Source organism: Ursus maritimus, unplaced genomic scaffold, assembly GCF_017311325.1.
Source record: "Ursus maritimus isolate PB19 unplaced genomic scaffold, ASM1731132v1 scaffold_21, whole genome shotgun sequence".
Taxonomy (NCBI): domain Eukaryota; kingdom Metazoa; phylum Chordata; class Mammalia; order Carnivora; family Ursidae; genus Ursus; species Ursus maritimus.
Genome location: NW_024424564.1, coordinates 17,162,703 through 17,184,017, shown reverse-complemented (window position 1 = coordinate 17,184,017; position 21,315 = coordinate 17,162,703). Strand labels below are relative to the sequence as shown.

The 21,315-nt window shown below is 39.3% G+C and overlaps 1 long non-coding RNA gene across 7 annotated transcripts in view; it reads right to left on the bottom strand.

Annotated features, from left to right (window-relative positions):
* The window catches only part of LOC103656913, a 195,052-nt gene that overhangs the window by 170,652 nt on the left and 3,085 nt on the right, over positions 1-21,315 (bottom strand). For all 7 annotated transcript variants that reach the window (XR_005836690.1, XR_005836692.1, XR_005836689.1 and 4 more), the window contains exon 3: positions 11,040-11,141. This is a non-coding gene — a long non-coding RNA (uncharacterized LOC103656913). The remainder of the gene's footprint in view (positions 1-11,039; positions 11,142-21,315) is intronic.

The following is a 21,315-nucleotide window of genomic DNA, read 5'->3' as shown; positions in this document are numbered from 1 at the left end:
TCTGTACTCAATGATGCAGGACCAAATGGAGTCATCCTGTGGAGACCAGGACACGGATGTCTTCTGGATTATATTCAGGACATAGGCATCTATTTTCATGTACATTCGTTATTTTCTTTTTGTGCTATGATTTTTCAGTTTTTATATTAGTTATGCAAGCCTTAAAAATAGGTAGACAAATTTTACGGGTTTTTCCTCCTATGATTTGGAATAGTGAGAGGAACAAAGGAATTATCTGTCCCTTCATTACTCTTTTAAGTTGACCTATAAAACCATTATGATCAAAAGTATTTCACTTGCAGGTGAAAGATACCTAAATTAAACTAGCTTTAGTGAAGAAGGAGAAGGAGAAGAAATAGGAAAAAAAATTACTTTACATGTAAGAAAGACAGCAGTGGTAGCACCAGGGACTCAAGCAGTGTTGGGATCTTTCCCTTGATTTCCCTATCTGTATCTGTATGTGTGGGCCCACCTGTCTCAGTCTCTATCTCTCAGTCAGAGAGTTTCTGACCATGTGTCTGTCTGTCCTTTGTCACCATGTCCCTGCCCACATCCCTTTCTCTTCCTCTCCCTCTTTCTCGTCTCTCATTGCAGATGGGCTTAATTTGTGTGGGAAGGAGAAGTTTGACCCTTCCCGGTTATAGATTCACATGCTCCTCATTAGCAATCCAGAAGAGAACTTTTTTCCACAGATGCAAATACAAAATTATAGGAAAGAACTCCAATTAACTCTATTTGGATCACATGCCCCGCTTCGAATTAATATATACAAAGATATTTGCAAATATGGTTCAACATGATGGATTTGTTTCTGTGGCCAGAAATCAGTGTGCTGTGATTTCCCGCTATCATAGTATCGTATAATTGAGGTACGGGAGGATTCATCCCCAAAAGAAGGAGTGGTACTGACCAATAGAGGAAAAAAAGAGAGAGAGAAAGACACAGGCAGAGACATAGCTGTTAGGTAAATAAACTCCATAGATATCTACTCCCAAAATTATGGGCTTAGCTCTGGAGGGGAATAAATCTCTGGCAACATTTTTCAATTCATTCCACAATCATTGGTCTGCCCAGGTTTTCCTAACTGCACTTAAGTCAATTTTGATAATTTATATATTTTTTAGAAAATGTAGATTTTCAACTTTATTGGCAAAAAGTTGAACAGGCTTTTCCTTATAATGTCCACCAAAATGTAAGCCAGTGGCATAATGCCAAGAGCAAATCTGTAAAAACTATTCTCTGGAGGAACAAAACAAAAGTATTTCAGGCTGCAGCTCTCCCTTGGTTTGGCTTAATCCAGGAATAAAACTGAGTGTCTAGAGAATGAATGGGCTGCATATCCTTCAGGCAATTCTCCATATATATTACTTTTCACAATTGAGCTTTTGATAGGTACTGGGCAGCAGAGATTTCTAGGTTATAACCTCTGACAAGAACTTGGAGCACGAATTATTTTACAATGCTCAATTTCATATGTTTCAGTGGTCAGTCAAAATGGAGAGAGTTGACGGTCTCGTGCGAAAGTTGAGACATCTAAATAGGATATATGTCTGAAGAGAAAAGACAGTATCGGTCCACAGAATAAGTACTTATGGATAGGGCCAAGCTTTTCTCAGAACAAAACCACTGAACAAAACACAAGACTGGATGACAACATTCTGTGAGAACTGAAAGAAGCTGCCACGCTGCCATCAGAGGGTACAGATAAAGCAGGTGGAAAAGAAAAGTGTCATTAGGGTTTCATCAAGAAAGTCGTAGTGGAGATGGGCTTTGTGAGATGAGAGGGACTTCAGTGGGCAGAAGGGACGCAGATGAGCAAGATAGAACTTCACGAGCATATCTGTAAGGTATATTTCTTTAGAGTTTGGGAATGGCTGAAGGGATAAAACAAAAGTTGGATGAAAAGAGGAAGCAGACTAATTGTCTAGCCACTGTAGTGTAAGGAAGTCCAAGCCAAACACTGAATGATATGGCAAGTGGCCTTAGTACAAAAGGGCCTACAGGGCCCAGCCCCAGCTGAGGTTCCAGAGGGATTCTGCTACATGAGTGATCCTAGCTGCAATCCCACGAAGCAGAGGAAAAGTACAGCTGAGCCCTTACTAAATTCAAACCAACCCTGAGAAATAATATAATGCTGTCATGTTAAGCCACTGCGTCTGGGCATGGCCTGTCCCACGAGGTATATACTCAGGTCTGGAACGGCTTGCTTAGCCTTGTGCTGCCCTTATACGAATGGGAGCAAAGTCATGGGCCCCATCCTGACTCTCAACCATCCTTCACAAAGGACCTATGAATTTTTTTCTTCTTTCAGAAGGAGGACCTCAGAGGTGGGGGTATGGAAGAAAAGAAGCTAATCTAGGGCCAATGTTGTTAACTATACCGTGCCTATTAACTCACCTTGTACGTACTTTCTTCCATTTTCCCCACATGATAAAATGCTTTCCTTCACTATGATTTCAATGATGTTTGGAATTACTAGATGTTCTAAATCCAAGGGTCTACATTTTTCCCATTAAGATGTACACGATGGTTGACATTTACATGAGTGAACCCTTGCATGGGCTGATCTCATGGGCTCCGAAAGCCCACAGCACTAGTTATACAATGCTCTTGTCTTCATTCTTTAGTGCAGCCCAGTTTGGAGGTGTTAACTTTGTCAATATTTGTGAAAATCTAGAACGCAATTTTAAAATATCATGTCGGGCACCCGGGTGGCTGAGTCAGTTAAGCCTCTGACTCTTGATTTCAGCTCAGTTCATGATCTCAGGGTTCTGAGATGGAACCCTGTGTTGGGCGCCGAGCTTAGAGGGGAGTCGGCTTGAGATTTTCTCTCTCCTTCTGCCCTCCCCTCCCCAAATAAATAAATCTTTAAAAAAATAATAATAAAATATCATGGGAAGTTTGTTGGAATAACTTGTTCCTTGATTCAACTTTACCAGACAATGGGAGAAAAAATACCCTGATTATTTACTTACTCCATTCCCCTCTATGTAAATTGCCCTTCCTTCTTTCACCTCCAGATAATTTAGCCTTTGATAGCCACTTGCTCTCTCTAATTCTCTCTCAAAAGGCAGCATCAATTGTTCTTTCACTGATTTTGATAGCCTTTTAAATGTCCTTTGATAATGGAAGACTGCATTTTATCAAATTACTTCTTTCTGTGTCTCTCTGGCTGTGAGGACAGGTCCAGTTACCATCTTTACTCTTTCAGTTCCAGAATCAGTACACTTTGCACTTTGTCATTCTTGGCAGAACTGAAATTAAATATGAAAACTAAACATGTTACCTGTTTCGGAAACTGTAAGCAAACTTAAGAGGAAGAAAATATTCTCATGATTAATTTTCACAGGACCTTTTTAAGAAAGAAATGAACAGTGAATTTAATTATAAAAGCAATGGTGGAGAATAATAGAAAAATGAGAACCAGAAACAGCTCAAATAAAAATGTAAAAATTGTGATTAATTCTCAAACATAATTAATAATGCAGTGACAAATTGATTGCTTTTTTAGCTTTCTAATATCCTCTATTCTTTCTAGAACTTGAAACCTGGTTTATAATTTGACCCTAGAAGCAAATGTTATATTCCGGGTCAGTATATTATCTATTAGAGGATCCTTTATCATTAATTTCAAGGCAAGGTCTTAAGTGACAGAAGAATGGAGAAAAGGAAAACAAAGTAACTGACCAGTTAGGACTTTCCTCCTTTTATCTATCCTTACGACCACAGAGGAAATAGAGATAAATCAGAGATTGAAGACAACGATTATAAAATTCCAGTTAGTATCTTCAGCTAACTCGGGAGCTATCATAGTCACTGAAACAAAAATGGATGCTAATGAAAAGAATAATCAGGGAATTTCTGAAAGGGAGTAGGTCTACCAGTAATCCCAAAGCCGGCCTGACCATAGCTCCCAATTTATTAGCCGTATTTCCAGGAAGACACCCCACCACTAGAGCAGAACAGCAGTGTTAGACTAAGCTGAGATCTGACATGGATTTTGTCATCCATTATTTAATGGCCTTTACTAAAGTATAATTCACATATGATAAACTACACTTATTGTAAGTATACCATTAAAAGAGTTTTGACAATTGATAACTACCACAATTTGTAATCATCATCACTATCCATATATAGAACATTTCCTTGCCCGGAATTGTTCAGGCTCTTTGCAGTCAATCCCACCTCATTCCTGGACCAAGGAAACCCTTTACCTGCTCTCTCTCCTAGTAGGTTAGTTTTGTGTTTTCTAGAATGTCAAGTAAATAGTACGTACACTTCTTTGGCTTCTTGGCTGCATATATTTTTGAGAGTCTTCCATGCTGTTGTGTGCTCTTTTCTCTTTACTATGCAGCAACAGTCCACTGAATGGCTATACCACAGTTTGTTGATTCACTCACTTGCTGATGGACCCTCGAGATGTTTTCAGTTTGTTGCTACTGTGAATGAATTTGCTATGAATTTCATGAGCAAGGCTTTGTGTTGACATATATTTCTACTTATCTTAGGTAAACACCTATGCATGGAATTATTAGGTGATATGACAACTATATGCTTACACTGCAAAACTGTTTTCCCAAAGTGTGTGTACTATTTTACACTCCTTCCACCGATGTATGAGCTACGGATGCTTCACATCTTTGTGGAGCATCTTCAACACCTGATATTATTAATCTTCTTCATTTTTTTTTTTTTAGGCATTCTAGGGGGTGAGTAGTCATATATCATTGTTGTTTGAGTTTGCATTTTTCTGATGACTAATAATTCTGAGCATCTTTTTGTGTGTTTTATTGGCCATTTGTACACCTTTTTTTTTTTTTTTTGGCCAATTATCTGCTCAAATCCTTTGCTCATTTTATTATTGGATTGTTTGTCTTTCTGTTTTTGAGTTGCAAGAGTTCTTTATATATTCTGGATACAGGTACCTTTTTCGCAAATATTGAAAACAATTTCTCCCAGTCTGTGGTATGCCTTTCATTTATTCAGTGGTTTCTTTCAAAGAATAAAAGGTTTTAATTTTGATGAAGTCCAACTTATCTTTTTAAAAAGAATTTATGGTTTGTACTATCAAAGAAACTATTGCCTACTCCAAGGTCATACAGATTGTCTCCTATACTTTCTTCGAGAAGCTTTACAGTTTCGACTTTTACATTTAGGGCTGTGATCCATTTCAAGATAATCTTTGTATATAATGTGAAGTACATGCTGAGATCTGTTTTATTCCTGTGGATATCCTCTTATTCCAACACCACTTGTTGAAAATATTAGCAATGGACCCACTGAAGTACCTTGAAATCATAATCAAAAATCAATTTATATTCAATTTGTGTGTATAATTACATAGCTATATAATTACATAATTATATATGTCTGTATAATTACATATTGCTACATAATTATATATTTCTATATAATTATAATTAATTTGTGTACATTTATCCAGACTCTCTATTCTATTCCACTGACTATCCTTATGTTAATATTCACTATCTTAAGTTCTGTAACTTTATGGCATCTTGATATTAGATAGTATAAGGTTTTTAACTTGATTCTTATTTTTCACGATTGTATTCAATATGCTAGATTTTCTACATTCCATAGAAATTTGATAATAAGTTTGCCAATATCTGCAAAAGAAAGGCTATAGTAATTTTGATTGGGATTATGTTGAATCAAGAGAACAATTTGCGAAATTTTGAAATTTTAATAGTGCTGATTCCCCCAACCCATGAACCTGATATACATTCCCATTTGTTCAGATCTCCTTTAATTTTCCTTAGCAATAAATGGTGATGCTCTACATGCAAATATTAAATATATTTTTTTAAATTTATTTTTAGGTACTTTATTTTTGTGCTATGTACATAATATTTTTTTTCCAATTGTTCATTGCTCATATTAAAAAACCCAATATAGTTTTTATATTGAATTTGTATCATGCCATCTGGCTAAATTCACTTATTCTTTTTTATTTTAATAATTTTTATTTTGTTATATTAGATGCACTGGGTGTTATATGCATATAATGAATCATGGAACATTGCATCAAAAACTGGGGATGTACTATATGGTGACCAATATAACTAATATAACAAAATTCACTTACTCTAGTAGCTTTTTTGCAGGTTCATTAGGATTTTTTAAATATACTATCATATCTTCTGCAAATAGAAAGTTTTGCTTCTTTTTCTCCAATCTATATACCTGTTATTTGTTTTTCTTGCCTGTTGCAACAGCTAAGATCTCCAGGAAAATGGTGAATAAAGGTGGTAAAAGCTATACTCTTGCCTACTCCCAGTCTTAGAGGGAAGGCATCCAGTCTTTCACTAGTAAACATGACGGTATTTGCAGTCTTCAGACTCCCTTTATCAGGATGAAGAAGTGTCCTATTTCTAGTTTCCCCAGGATTTTTTAAAATAATTAAGTGTTGAATTTTGTAAGTAATTTTACTGTACCCAAGGCAATAATAATCTGATTTTCCACCGTTATTATTCTCTTAATATGGTGAATTACATTAATTGATTGTTGAAAGCTAAACCAATTGTGCATGTCTGGGATAAATCTACTTTGGTCATGAGGTGTTATCCCATTTATATATTGCTGGATTTGCTAATATTTTGTTAAGAATTGTTCTGTCTGTGTTCCTGAGGGATTTGGGCCTTTAATTTCATTATCTTTTGATACCTTTGTTTTCAGGGGAATTCTGGCCTGAAATGACATGGGAAGCATTCCTTTCTCTTCCGTTTTCTGGAAGCTTTTATGTATGACTTTTATGTATGTATTATGCTTTCTTAAATTTTTGGTAGAAGTCACTAGGAAGTCCATCTGAGACTACAGTTTTCTTTGTGGGAAGGCTTTTAATTATAAATTCAAATTGTTTAAAAGATATAATGCTACTCAGATTTTACCTTTTTTTTTTATTATTTGTGACTTTCACTTCCACCTATTTTTGTTTATTTCCATTTTAGCAATGCGTTTCTGCCACTTAAGTCTATTTTATTCAGTGCACCTGTGTAAGAACTTATGTAGGATATATACTTACGCATGAAACTTGAGGTTTTGTTTATCCTAGTATATCTTTATTTTCTTTTAATCTCTGATTTTATTGTACTTTTTTTTTTAAGATTTTATTTTTTATTTGACACAGAGACAGCCAGTGAGAGAAACAGTCAGTGAGAGAGAGAACACAAGCAGGGGGAGCGGGAGAGGAAGAAGCAGGCGCCCCAAGTACTTTTATATTTTATCTTCTTTAGTTTCTTTGGTTTTATTCCATTTTTTTCTAACTGTGTGCTTTCCTTCTTGATTTTCAACCTTTCTTTCTCTTTAAAAAACATTTATTTCATTACTATTGAGTTCTAAGTCTATTTAATCATTATTTCTTTCTGACTTAGAGTTACTTAGAAATACAAATTTTTGAATGTTCAAATGCATTATGTTTGCTTTTTTCACGTTTTGTTATTGTTACATTTGTTATTGATATTACACTAGATTGCATTGTTGACAGAAAATATGAGCTATATGATACCTGCCCTTTGCAAATTGTTGAGGCTTGCTTTATGGCCTAGCCCATAATCAGGTTCGTTGGTTTGTTCCTTATGTTCTCAAGAAGAACATGCATTCTTTAGTCATTGGCTCTACGAACTAACAGTTCTCTATGTACCTATTAATCAAGGCTGCTAAATGTGTGATTCAAGCCTTCCATATATTCATTAAACTTTTGGTCTACAATTCAAATATTGCATTTGTCCACTTATTAAAACAATTTAGCTCCCTATATTTTGAGACTTTATAAATTTTATACTGTATTTTATGTATTTTACTGAGTTCTGTAAACTTAGAATTAGAATTTCCCACTGAAATAAGTCTTTTATCATTATGGTGTTACTCTTTTTATCTTATATTCTACTTTAACATCTTTTAAAATATTTTACTTATTACTTACTTATTTCAGAGAGAGAGAAAGAAAGAGCACATGAGCAGGGGGAAGAGGGAGAAGCAGACTTCCTGCTGAGCAGAGAGCCTGATGTGGGACTCCATCATGACCAGAGCTGAAGGCAGACACTTAACTGACTGAGCCACCCGGCACCAGATTGATAAGATATTGTTCCCTGGACTTGGTTCTATCACCTTGCTTGTGCTTTTTACTTAGTTGTATTTTTGTATGTTTCTTTATTCTTTCTTCAGGCAAACTATTGGTTTATTTTCATTTTTAAAAAAATTTTAGGGTAAAAAATAGATGTCCCAAATTTGCCTTTTAAATCATTTTTAAGTGTACAGTTCAGTGGCATTAATTACATTCACAACATTGTGCAACCACCACCACCATCTATTTCCAGAACTTCTTCATCACTTGGAACTGAAACTCTGTAACTGTTAAGCAATAACTCCCTAAGTCCTCCCTTCCTCTACCCCCTGGTAACTTCAATCTATTTTCTGTGTCTATGAATTTTCCTATTCTTGACATTTCACGTAAGTGGAATCATACCGTCTTTGTCCTTTTGTGTCTGATGCATTTCACTCAGCAAGAAGTCTCCCAGTTTCATCCATGCTACAGCATGAGCAGAACTACATTCCTTTTCATGCCTTAATAATATTCCAATGTGTGTATAGACTATATTGTATTTATCCATGCAACGGTTTACGAACATTTGGGTTCCTTCCACCATCTGGCTATTCTGAATAATGCCGCAGTGAACATAGGTGTACACATAACTGCTTGGTTCCCGGCTTTCAATTATTTGGGCTATATACCTAGGAATGGAATTGCAGTTTGCTTTCTTATTTGGTTGTTTCCTTCTACTGATTAAAGATTATAGACTCCATATTTACTCTTTATTGATTAACTTTTAAGCAATATTTTGTATTCATAATAACTAACCAAGTCTACAGACAGTATTTTAACCCCCTGCAAATAACACAAGAAATTCAGGAACTTAACTCTGATAGCCTCCTTCCTGACTTACATAGATCTGTTGTCCAGAATTAGGTTCTGTGTTCTTTTTAACCTCACAAAGTACTTCTTCTTCTTATTATTATTATTACTGATATGCTGATATGATACAAGTTAAATAACAATCACTAAAAGAGTACAAATAGAGCATATAACTTGAAAAACAGGAGATTAGAAAAGTGAAATCTTGATGTAAATCTTTCAATGTAAAAATATTCTGATTTTTTTAAGTTAGTCACTATATAAAATTAAAGAAATAAAATTTTTAAATTCTCAAAAAAACCCACACAAACCTTCAATACTGTGCAGAGCAAATAGCAGAGTGACAAATTTCAGCTCCAGTTTAAAATCTATGATGTGACATTGCCATGATGTCTAACTCTGGTTCGTTCATACCTGTGTACTGATAAAAAATGATATATCATTTATCTTGACTATACTAGTCAGTTTCTGAACTATGCCATCTTAACTACCCTAAATTCTTTCCTCGATGCTTTACTTGTGCCTCAGCAGACCAATATGGTTCAATTGCTTCACTGGTCAGCCTACCGTCCTCAAGTGCCTAACACATGGCAGCCCAGTTCCAGTCACTGGGGACACAGCCTTGAATATACAGACAAAAATGAATGCCGTCATATTTGAACAGACATCTCCAAAGAAGACATACAAATGGCCAATAAGCACATGAAAAAATGCTCAATATCACTAATCATTAGGGAAATGCAAATCAAAACCATAAGATACCACCTCACACTCATCAGGATGGCTATAATTTCCAAAAAACAACAACAGAAAATAACAAGTGTTGATAAGGATGTAGAGAAATGGGAACCCTTGTGCACTGCAGGCAGGAACGTAAAATTGTGCAGCCACTGTGGAATATAGTATGGTGGTTCCTCAAAAATTAAAAATAGAACTATCATAAAAAAAATACAACTACCATATGATCCACCAATTCCACTTTTGGGTATATCCTTAAGGGAAATGAAATCAGAGTCTTTTTTTTAAAAGATTTCGTTTGAGAGAGAGAGAGAGAGAGAGAGAGAGAGAGCATGAGTAGGGGGAGGGGCAGAGGGAGAAGCAGACTCCCCTGCTGAGCAGGGAGCCCAATGCGGGGCTTGATCCCAGGACTCTGGGATCATGACCTGAGCAGAAGGCCGACGTTTAACCAATTGAGCCACCCAGGTGCCCTGAAATCAGAGTCTTGAAGAGATATTTGTGCACCCATGTTTATAGCAACATTATTTAAATTAGCTAAGCTGTGAAAGCAACACAAGTGTCCATAGATAGATGAGTGTATAAGCAAAATGTGATAATATGCATGCATTGGAATATTATTCAGCCTTCAAAAATGAAATTCTGACACATTCTACAACTTAAGGACATTATGCTAAGTGAAATAAGCCAGTCACAAAAAGAAACAAATTCTATATGACTCTCCTCATATAAGGTCCTTAAAGTGGTCAAAATCACAGAGACAGACAATCTGGTGGTTGCCAGGGACTGGGAGAAGGGGCAGAATGGGGAGTTAGTGTTTAAGGGGCATAGAGTTTCAATTTTACAGGATGAAGAATTCTGGAGATGGATTGTGGTGATGGTTGCACAGCAATATGAATGTTCTTAATACCACTGAACAGGACATTTAAAAATGGTTAAGAAAAAAGGATGGTTAAGATAATACATTTTATGTGTATTTTTTACCACAATAAAAAAAATTGAAAAAAAAATAATTCCTTGAAGGAGTTTACACACAGTCAGAAAGAAGGAAATGAACGAATAAAACATGCCATAGGCCAAATGGTGAAAGTGTTCTAGAGAAAAGCAAAACAGGGGAAGAAGACAGGGAATGCTAGGAAAAGGGGCTGGGGGTAGTTGCAGAGGTCAAGGAAGATTTTACCAAGGAGGTGATGGTTGAGCAAAGACCCTGTGCTAGAGAGGGCTAGCTCTGCACTCCCTTCTTAGAGGAGAATTGCTGCGAAGAGCGGGCTTCTGAGGCAAGACTACATTTCCCAGCTCTCCAGCATCTTGACATAGCCACATAAGTGATTCTCATCAGCGTAATTTGAGTAGACATGCTTTCTCTTACCTCTAGGCCAGGGTTTTATGAATCTGATATGGCTCCTCCACTGGGAAAGGGAAGACCCTTTTCTGCCAACAGAAGCAGAAGACTCTGAGGCTTCAAACAGTGCTGCCCAAGAGAAATATAATGTGAACTATACATGTTATTTTTAATTTTCCAATAGCCATGATAACACATATTTTAAAAATGGATGAATTCATTTTAATGATGCATTTTTGTTTTTTTGTTTTTAATAATGATTTTTTATTATATTATGTTAGTCACCATACATAATGATGCATTTTTGAACCCAATATGTCCAAAAATTATTTTGACATATATCCAAGACAAAAAATAATGAGATATCTTTTTTTTTTTTCCAAAATCCAGTATGTGTTTTACACTTAGAACACTATGAACCACTTTTCAAGTCCTCAGTAGCCACATGTGGCTGCACACTGGACAGCAGAAGTCTGGGATATGGTGGAGCCATAAGGTGAGAGGAGGTGGGTCCCTGAATCTCCGTATGGGGGACAGCCACCGTTCAACAAGGCACACCCACATTGTATCGTTACGTGAGAGAAAAATAAACTTCCTTTATGTTCACCTTCCAAAGGTCTGAGACTCATTTGTTACAGAAACTGATTGCTTGAGGTGGTGTAGAAAATAAAAAACTAAAATATAGGGCATTGGCTTAGCAATCAAGTAAGAGCACGAAAGAGACGTTAGAAGCTGGAAATCAGAGGCTCGTGTCATATGCTTGTAAAACTGCGAACTGCGCATGCTTGTAAGACAGACCAGGTACGGAGTGACCCGGTAGCATTACAGTAATTTTAAGAACAAGAATGCCAACAGACGCTGTAGTAGTCTGCTCTAGCTGCCGTAACAAAATATGGCTTACCCAACGGAAACTGATTTTCTCACAGTGCTGGAGGCTGAAAGTCCAAGATCAACCCCAGCAGGGCTGGTTTCTGGTAAGAACCTGCTCCTTGGCTTTCTGAGAGCTGCCTTCTTTGTGTCCTCACGAGGTCTCTCTGCGCGTGTGCACTCCTGGTGTCCCTTCCTCTTCTCATAAGGACCCTAGTCCTATTGGATTGGGTTCCCACCATTATCATCTCATTTTACCTAAATTACCTCCTTACAGTCCCTATCTCCAAATACAGTCACATGGAGGGTTAGGGCTTCCACATGTGACTCTGGGGGGACAGAATTCAGTTCATAAAAGAGGCCCCATGCTCCTCTCTGCACCGAACAGAGTGCAAGAAAGAAATGTGTTCAGGAAAGAATCGGCTGGTTTGCAAGCAGAAATGAAAGAGAATGAAGAGAATCGAGTAATCAAGGTGAGTTTGGAGCCGTGTGATCTGGACAGCAGACTGCTTCTAGATACCAACCAGTAGGAGATAACACCTGAAATGAGCACAAGTGCCTGTTAAGTTGTTTTGGTTAAGCAGAGGTTTGCAAGGCTAAAACACAAATCGTGGTAACGTATTTTCTTCCCACCAAGACTCTTGCTTCAAGGGGCCTCAAGTTAGCCCCATTAAGAGAGAAATAAGTATAGAGGCAAAGAGGGAAAGAAACAGAGCAGGCTTAAGAATCATTTTTAAGAAAGAACTTTGGATGTGGTTACTGGCACATGGAACTGACTAGAAATCATGGGAATAACGTTTCCAAAGAAATCAAGGGAATAATGTTTCCAAAGCACAGTGATCTGAGCCTTAAAAAGCCTGTGACTAAAACATCCTCCTAGGGACCTCAAATATCCAACAGCGGGATGCAGGCTGTGAAAGCTGTGCGCGCTCCAAGGAAGTCAGATTCCTTACTGCTGATCTCAGACAGCGCCAGCAAGGATAATGGACAAGACGGAATAGCCCCGGGGGCAGAGCCAAGGACCACAGCAAACAGTGAACAAGCAAGTTCCTCCCATGAAGCAGAACCACAGTCTAATGACGGAACCTCCTCCATCTTCCGGGCAGGGAGCCTTCATAACGCCTGCCCAGTCAGATTCCCCATTGCTGTGGGCCAGTCACTGTTATGGATCTCCCAGTCTGCCCTTTTCCAAATATGAGTCTCTATTGTTATCCTGGTCTTGACTCATATTATTTACATGAGGTTTGTTGCAGGGGAGGTGGGCAGACAATTTGCCTTTGAATTCATAGGTCTCTGAGCCAAAGGAACACAGGAATCAGAGTGCCTAGACTTAGTCCTGGAGGCGGCACCTGGGGGAACTTTGGGTTGTCTCCTTTCGGAAGGAGGCCACACAGATACTTGGTGGCCTGGGGGCAGTCTGTGGCAGAAATAGCTAGCTGCCTCATGAGTTTGTACTCCCTTCCGTAGTGTTCGATTCTTACTGGGATGTGCTGGAGAACCAGTGATGACGATCACAGCTTCCCTTAAATCCAGTATATCCGTGTAACTAGCTGCTCTTAACAGAGTGTGAGTAGTGCTGCTATATGCTTTGTCTACTGTCTGTTTCTCCTTCCAACAGCTAGAAACAGAGGTCTCAGGGGAGTGTCTGAAGACAGCGCACGCAGATGGAGGAGCCTGGGTCCCAGAGTCGCCACAGACAGGAAACGTACCTGGCGTCCAGGAACACCATTATCAGACAGTTCCATGAGTGAGACATTGACTTCGGGTTTAATACATCACTGAAATTGTGAAGTTTCTCTGCTATAGAAGTTCACATTAACTTAGTTAATGTGCCCCTAAAAGAGGTGAAGGAGAGAGCGATGCATCTCTAGATGAAAAGCATTCCAGGCAGAAGGAAACAGGTCAGTAAATGCATGGCCCGTGGGCAGGAGAATACCAAATGTGGCCAAGAATTAGCAAGGAGCTGAGAGTGGCTGAAGCAAAGCAAACAAGGGGAAAATTGAAGGTGATAAGATCAGAGTTGTAAAAAGAGGCCAGATCCTTAAAACCTTGCAGGCCATTGTAAGGACTTTAGCTTTTACTCTGAACGGGTTGGAAAGCCATTGTAAGTATTGGGAGAGGAAGGAGGACATGATCTGACATTATGGTTTGGATCACTGTAGCTGGTGCTCAGGAACAAATCAGAGGAACAACAGAGAAATCAGCTTTGATACTATGAAAACAATCCAGGGGAGAGCCAGAGGTGGTTTGGGATTGGGAGGTTGTAGTGGTGGTGGTGGTGGTAATCGGCGTTTAGATTCTGGATATATCTTTAGGGTGTACGTCAGAAATTCAGGCATAAATGACATTTATGCTTCCAGGGGGCTTAGATCAAAGAACTACATGTGCATCAAGAGCAGAAATTGGTTCCCAGCAGCTCAGAAAGTGCTTGGTGTCCTTTGGGGTGAAAAGGGAATAGTTCTATTGTCTTGGCACAGGTATTAATAACTAATGTGTAAAACGTAAATGAAACTAACTGAAGGTCTTATGAATGCTTTCTGAGTCCCCAGCCCATAAAGAACTCCTCACTGAGATTTAATGCTATTAAAGTCTACGCATCTTCAGTGCCACCTTTTATACTAACCATGAGATTGTCATTGGCCTCTGAGACAAGGTTGCTTTGGCTTCTTATCTTAACAGCCAACTGGGATTGTTTTAAAGCAAGCAAACAAAAATCAGCTGCCTCTTTAAATAGGAAAACTACAAAGATGTCAGTTTTACAGCTCTGAAAGTCAGTGAGGCTTCCTCGCAGGCTGTATGGGGGTTTCTTTCTCTTACTTTCTCATTGCATGTTTAACAAGAGAATCATTAGAGAATAGTGAAAGCAAGATTATTCTTACTAGTGTGCAAATTTTAATTCATCATCTCTTGCTTATACATGTTGAATTTCAGCCCTATAGTTGCAACATGTGGTAGCCCCCACCAGCAAGATCGTCTGCTTTGCCTCTCTTCCCATGTCCCCATTAGGCTTCAGCTGACCTTGTAATTGTTTTCCTCCTTTAGAGGAGTCACTGGGGGAAAAAAAAAAGGTAAATCATTTCTATAACTGTATTTTTCTACAACTAGCAACTTTGCCTGGTTTATGTTGACACTGACTAAGGTGAAATCTTTTTGAAATTTTTCATTATTAAAAAAGAAAATCACAAGATTACAAAAAGTTGAGGAAAAGAGCAAACACCAATTACCCTAAGTGGTTACTCCAGGATCATGTCCCTGTAATTGCAAATATCAATAAAATATTTAACAACCATGAGACAAGTAAAGAAATCATTAAAATGGAAAAACACATTTCCAGAGTAAATTTCAGCAAGCTTAAGAAAACAGAAGTGGCCACATGGGAACATAATTAAACAACAAGAATCCCAGTAAAACTGGGTGTGAAAATAGGAAGAAATCCTCCTTGAGTCAAAAGGATAGACAAAATTTAATTTCATCAGCCAAAAAAATGTTGAATAACTGAAATAAAGAGGAAAGACAGACACACACACACACACGAACACACACACACATACACACACATGCACACATGCACACACAGGATATTAGACCATTTTACTATGCTGGTGTAGGCCTAAGGGGGAAAATAAATGCAATAAAATATTAGATATTATTTGTAAAAAAACAAAACACATAAGGATAGGAAAATATTGTTACTTTGCTTAAACTATGTAAAGTATAAGATAAAATAAAGGAAATTATGCTCTCTCGTGGATAAGGACCTACAACTTTTAAAAATAACCTTAAAGAAAAGAAACATAATTCTTTTGGCATTCTTTTGATCGAAACACAATCACTTTTGATGGGACTTTTATAACAGACAACATCTGGAGAAAAGAGAAAGAAAACTTAAAGTATGACTTTAAAATGTAGACCAAAAGAGTATGTCCTAATTCGTAGGGCCTTGTAGGTTCCTGTGCGATATGGTATCATTCTTCATACGTGTGTGCAGCTGAATAGAAGCACGGACAAAAGTCTCTGTTCTGCCGTCTCAGAAGCAACAATTTATCTGCTAGGCAGGCTCTAGATAACCAGTGAAGCTTTTATTCATATCTTTTAAATCTTTGACAAGAATAATAATCTAGGGATCGCAAGCAATTTTATTAAGTTGGTCAGGCAAGCTTCTGTTTTCCACACTATCTTCTGAATCCTTCTCCTTTTATGAGGAGACTCTCTCCTCCTATCTTGTTAGGAATGCAGGGTCAGGGGCATCTAGGTGGCTCAGTCATTAAGCGTCTGCCTTCAGTTTAGGGCGTGATCCCTGCATTCTGGGATCGAGCCCCACATCAGGCTCTTCTGCTGGAAGCCTGCTTCTTCCTCTCCCACTCCCCCTGCTTGTGTTCCCTCTCTCGCTGGCTGTCTCTATCGCTGTCAAATAAATGGGTAAAATCTTTAAAAAAAAAAAAAAAAAAAAAAGGAATGCAGGGTCACCTTCCATTCAAGCCATCCTCCAGGAAGAAGGACCAACTCCTGCCCCAGTCTTACCTGCTTCCGCTCACATCTGCACCACTCAACTATGGCAACCCTGAGCTCTTTCTTCTTGGGGCCAATGCCTTCAGGGTCCTATTCTCTAACAACCACACAGATATACTTATCTGAGAGCTCTGAGGCCATTAGTGAATATGCCCAAGAAGTGGCCATGTTAGTTTGTGACCAAAGGAGTAGAGAGCAGCATCTTGGGAAATATTCATGGAAAGAATATTCATGTCTCTGCTACTGTGGGAGGGAAGGAATTAATAACATAGTGTCTAAAATCCAGATTTGGCCACCTGCCCAGGCCCCATGCTTAGAAAACGATTAAGAAGGCAAAAAAAAAAAAAAAAAAAAAAAAAAACCAAAAGACTACCAACAGAGATTGTTCTCAGACTCCCTATTGTGGCACAGAGAGGCACTGGCCTGATAGGACTTCGGGGAGGGAGGCGGAGAAGGGTGCGAGAGGACCCCAAGGCCATCTCCCATACTCCACGGCAGTAGCGCCTCACAGAAGCAGTAGCAGCGGCAAGGCCGGTCCTACAACAGTGAAGATCCAGTGCTGGTTTCCTGTGATGACAGCAGTGGCAGCTGGCACCCTTAATGGGGGCACAATGGCATCACAGAGTCTCCCTGACCTGAGCGCAGACAGTTTTGCTGGCCGGAGGTGGCCACGCTCCCTGGGGACACCCGCTGTCATGCACCACTTGTAGGAGCAGAAAGAAACCAACATATGGCCCTAGAGGCCTCACGTATCAGGTGAGACTGGAAAGATCTGTTTGAGGGTATGTAGGACCAGGGACTCCCAGAATTTACTGGGGAGGCAGGGGTGAGGCTCTGAACAAGTCTAGAAAGTCCAGTGTATTATATGAAGTATTACAGCAAAATTACCCCCATTTTTATCCACAGGGGTGGGCTGATGTCTTAATGTGCTACTTGGGCAATGTTGGTTAAATGATTACTCTTTCCAGAACAGTTTACATTTTAACAGAGACTTCCTGTAGACAATACATTAACCTCTGTACATGAACATTTCCCCCTGGTTGTTTAGAGAAGGTCTGGGCTAATACACCTCCATTTGGGCTCCACTGGGCTCTACTTCTCTAGTTTTTCCAAGGTGGAAGGCCCTGCATGCAGTTTGGTGGCTCTGGGTTAGGAAAGGTAATATCTGTAGTATTTAAACATAAGTTTCAAGTCCTGAGCTGCTAACCCCAGAATCTTCTTCCCACCACTTCCTACCCCAACCTCCTCTTTCTAGTGCACAATGGAAACATCTTCATGTAGTCCTACAAAGGATTACAATGAATAAATGCTATGAATATAATGTTATTAGGTAGGTATAAAAACTACACCCAGCCATTCAATACTAAGCTTAGAAGAATGAAGGTCACAAAGGTCAGTCTTTGGCCTGATATTTTTTAACATTCTCCTTATTAATGTATGTACATCACGTAATGTAATAAGTAGAGATGTGTTCAATTTCACCAAATATGGAAATAAAAAATGATTTCAGCAATAACCTTAAAAATCCATACTAAGTGATAAGGACTTATTACCAAATGGTTCTAAGGTGATAACCTAAGTATCAAATAAGTATTTAGAATGAATTGGCAGGTTCAGAGGACTTCCAAATCAGCCCTACTACTTTATTTTTTTTTTTTTAAGATTTGTTTATTTAAGAGAGAGAGGGAGAGTGTGCATGAGCAGAGGGAGGGGCAGAGGGAGAGAGAATCCTCAAGCAGACTCCCCACTGACCACGGAGCCTGACACGGAGCTCGATCCCAGGACCCTGAGATCATGCTCTGGGCCGAAATCAAGAGTCAGACACTTAACTAACTGAGCCACCCAGGCACCCCCAGCCCTACCACTTCATAAAGAGAAAGCTGGGGCCTAGGTAGGCAAAACTTTTGTTCCAGCTTACCCAACAAGTGCTGGTCCACCTTGGTCTAGAACCTGTCTCTCTACTCCTCAAAGTGAAGTCCTTCCCTTCTGTAAGGCTCTGGAAATTAAGGTGAAGCTTGTCCCTCATTTTCTCCAGAATCTCAATCCCAGGGCAATGGTCAATTCCAATTTTTACTGTCCCACCTGCTGCGATCCCTCCCAACCCCAACTTCCAAACCTGCAGCATAAATGTAGTTCCACATAAAGGGGTGCCCCATTACATACTCTCCACTATCACCTTCCCAGAAACACCTTACCCAGCTCAAAAGTCATCCTATCTGTTGTGGTCTGGAATGTTTGTTACAGCACAACCCCCTCTCCACATCCTGGCCTTCAACATTCACACACAATGACAATCATACACACACATGCACACCAAGTATGCTAGCTTTCCATTTAGTGAGAACACAAATTGCATGATCACTAAGGAAAATGACCTTGCTCCACAGTGCTAAAGATGACAAGGAATCTGTAAAGATAAAGAATGAATTCCTCTGTTCCCTATGGGACATGTAATCACAGCTTAGGCACCTCTCTTAGAACAGCTGGACATCTGGATGCAATTTGAGATGGGAGCCATAACTGTCCTTTGGTATTAATATGATCTTTCTTTTTTTTTATTGTTGCTAAAGCTATGAGCAGGAACCAATCATGGACTTATTCTCCTGACATTGCTTATAGTCAGCCAACAATAAATCTTCTGCCATCTCTGAACTTGCTAGCAGTTAGAGAAACAAATGTATCACATTCCCAGGCCCCTGAATGGCTGAAGACAAAGGCCATTTTAAATGAGAACCCTCAGTTTAAGAACTGTTAAGCGGATCCACTCAAAGAGACCTGAGAATTGCCAGGATGTGAAGCCAAGGTCCTTCTGTTGCCCGTGCGAAGACAAGTCAGGTTCTAATTCCCTCTGTGACTGCACTTTTGAGAACAGATGCTCTACCTGGATGACGGTGCTCGCAGGAGTGGAAGAAAAGGACAACATCCAAGGAAGCTAAAATAGTAACTGGACGGCTCAGACTGCCCGACGATGTGAATGAACTCTAATAAATCTTGGGATCTGGGACCCCAAAAGGGTAAAAGACTATTTGCAAGTTTGAGACGCTATGAAATAAGCCTTCCGCACAGAGGAATGTCACCTGTCACCTGTGTATATTCTCTAGATCACAGCCCTTGCTGCTCATTCTTCTGTTAAAGCTCTATCCCACCCGAGAGTTCTCACTGACCACCTCAACACTTTCCAAACACCAGCGACATAGCCGCCAACCAGCAAGAGCCAGCTCTCTGCCACTCTGCACCTACTCCACAGGGTGATGCACCTGCCCAAATCTTCCTCTCTTCACTGATGGCACAGGAGGGTTCTATTTCTGAAACCATGGATTCAGAGCATTCAAAAATATTGATGAATAAGCATACAAGCAGCGTGATGGTGAGGAACAAGATGCTGGGCTTTGGGGGAAAAGTACCCAAGCCCAACTCCAGAGCAGGTAAACTAGAAGTCTCTGGGTGTGGGATTCAGGTACTGGTATTCTTAACAATCTCCCCAAGGGATTCTAAAGCACAGACAGGGTTGAGAACCACAGGCCTAGTGCAATATGGAGTCCTGAGGACCATGGCCACGTGGGCAGTACAACACTGTTCCAAAGTCGATGACCTTCCAGGCAGAGCTTATAGAGGTAGAAACACAAAATCAGCATGAAACCTGGTGTCGCAGTTTTAAAATATGGTCCCAAAGCGTTCGACATTTCTTCCATCAAAAGGTAGAGTGCATCACAAATAAATTCAAAACGGATGAAAGACCTACATGCGAGACAGGACACCATCAACATCCTAAAGGAGAACACAGGCAGCAACCTCTTTGATCTCACCATAGCAACTTCTTACCAGACACACCTCACCGGAGGCAAGGGAAACAAAAGCAAAAATAAACTACTGGGACTTCATCAAGATAAAGACCTTCTGCACAGCAAAGGAAACAATCAACAAAACTAAAGGCAGCCTACGGAATGGGAAAAGATATTTGCAAATGACTATATCTGATAAAGGGTTAATATCCAAAATCTATTAAGAACTTATCACACTCAACACCCAAAAATAGATAATCCAGTAAAGAAACGGGCAGAAGACATGAATAGATATTTTTCTAAAGAAGATACCCAGATGGCAACAGACACATAAAAAGATGCTCAACATCACTCAACATCACAGGGAAATCTGAATCAAAACCACAATAAGATACCACCTCGCACCTGTCAGAATGGCTAAAATTAACAACACAGGAAACAACAGATGTTGGCAAGGATGCAGAGAAAGGAGAACACTCCTACACTGTTGGTGGGAATGAAAACTGATGCAGACACTCTGGAGGACAGAATGGAGGTTCCTCAAAAAGTTAAAAATAGAGCTACCCTATGACCCAGCACTACTTGGTATTTACCCAAAGGATACAAACATAGTGATTCGAAGGGGTACATGTATCCCAATGTTTATAGCAGCTTTATCAACAATAGCCAAACTATGGCAAGAGCCTAAATGTGCATCTGCTGACGAATGGATAAAGATGTGGTGTGTGTATACACACACACACACACACACACACACACACACACAGAGGAATATTACTCAGCCATCAAAAATGGTATCTCTCCATTTACAACAATGTGGAAGAAGCTAGAGTGTATTACACTAAGCAAAATAAGACACAAAGAGACAATTCCATATGATTTCACTCATCTGGAATTTAAGATACAAAACAGATGAACACAAGGGAGCGAAGAAAAAAAAAAGAAAGGGAGGACATCATAAGAGCCCATTAACTATAGAGAACAAACTGAGGGTTGCTGGAGGGGAGATGGGCAGGTGATGGCTCAATGAGTGATGGGGATTAAGGAAGGCACTTGTGATGAGCACTAGGGTTATATGTAAGTGATGAATCACCAAATTCTGCCCTTGAAACCAATATTATCATATATGTTAACTAACTAGAACT